This window comes from Octodon degus, unplaced genomic scaffold (genome assembly GCF_000260255.1).
Source record: "Octodon degus isolate 3935 unplaced genomic scaffold, OctDeg1.0 scaffold00006, whole genome shotgun sequence".
Lineage (NCBI taxonomy): Eukaryota > Metazoa > Chordata > Mammalia > Rodentia > Octodontidae > Octodon > Octodon degus.
The window spans coordinates 4321659-4323297 of NW_004524582.1; the positions used below are offsets into that span (position 1 = coordinate 4321659).

The 1639-nt window shown below is 44.1% G+C and overlaps 1 pseudogene; it reads right to left on the reverse strand.

Moving 5' to 3' along the window:
• Window positions 1-214: 214 nt before the first annotated feature.
• LOC101580392 lies at window positions 215-707 on the reverse strand (annotated as a pseudogene).
• Between the last annotated feature and the right edge of the window lie 932 nt (window positions 708-1639).

The window sequence follows — 1639 nt, forward strand, 5'->3', positions numbered from 1 at the left end:
ATATCCCCGGCTTGATGGCTTGACTTTTTTACAAGTTACCAACTGCTTGCAAAAACAACCCAGCACAGTGAGACAGAGAGAGAGAGAGAGAGAGAGAGAGAGAGAGAGAGAGAGAGAGAGAGAGAAAGAGAGAGAGAATAAGTTGCTTATGGAGACCATAGCATAGCTCTGGTGACAATTAGAATCAAACTTTACAGCTTCAGTTGCTCCAGACCTAACCAGTTCGCTCATGGCTCGTGTTCTCATCATGAGAAGGCTTCATGGCTACAGAACTCCCTTCACTCATGGCACACATGACAGACACCTGGACATCTTCACCTGCATTATATTTTCTTTCTATTTCTTTGCCTCCTTCACCTTCTGGCAGCTTAAGACCTTCTCAGACCTCACCAGTTTCTGTCAGCAGGGAAAGGTAACTACCCTGAATGCATGTCAGTTGATAATCATTTCTTTCAAAATTTGGAACATCCATTTTTGTGAGTAGAAGGGCAAATGTCTTCATATTTTTTCCCTGTGAAAATATCAGTTCCAACAAGGCTTAATTTGGCATGACCATGCTTTCCAGTTTTGGAAGTTGACATCTCCACTATTTTGCATGGTCGTCCTTTGAGCACCACGAAGCCGTGTTTGCGCAGGGCCAGGCACTGCATAGGGTGAGTGCTGAAAGCCCCAGCATCACCAGTAGTGAAATCAATCTTGTCTGCCATGGTGGGCTAAGGAGATGGTACTTTTTCCGTGGGTACTTTCAGCAGGCTCAGAGCGCCTTTTGCTTGTCTACCCGCGCTGGTCCCCAGCAGCTGCTGCTGTGGCTGTGGCGGTGGCGGCAGCGGCAGCGGCAGCTCTGACTGTTTCAATTTTCAAGGATGAGGTTTTTTTTTTTGACATTTTGGAATAGGTGGGACACATAATTTATGTCTGATACAGACTCAAAATTAAGGTAATAATTGCTGGGGCTGGCAAGATAGCTCAGCGGACTAAAGTGCCTGCTTAGGCAAGTTTAGGCAAGCACAGGGACTGCGGTTCGATCCCTAGCAGCACAAGTGGAGCCAGCTCCACCCCAAGGGAGGGCTGAACCATCCAGAGTCTGGGCATCAGGGTATATGCCTGTAATTCTAGCGCTGGGGAATCTGAAAGCATGAAGATCACCTCGAGTCTGAATTGCATAGTGAGACCCTGTAACTGAGAATGTTAATAGTAATAGCAATAATAATAATAACAACAACAACAACAACAACAATAATGCTATTATGTGCCAATCTTTTTATTAATTTCCTTAAGAAGACAAGCTATGCCATATTCTTATAAAAATTGCATGTTCATCCGTATAATTTAAACAAAAAGATGAGAAGAAGTTTTTGGTGAGTTTCAGGGTAATTATTATGCCCATGACCTTCCCCTGACGTTTTCAAGGAAGTAATGACAGCCCGGTCCCCAGTTATTCACATGGGATGGATGTCAACCCTCCATAACAAGGATGTGTGTGGTGGTGAAAGCTCAGTGCCTTGCACTGTTGCTAATTACTGTGTGTGAAGTTTGCAGAAAGACTCACAAAGAAAATTAGTTTCATGGTCCATGAACTAATGATCAGTAACTGTCCTCTTTTTGTTGCCTCTAAGCAAATCTTTTCCTTGCTACTGTG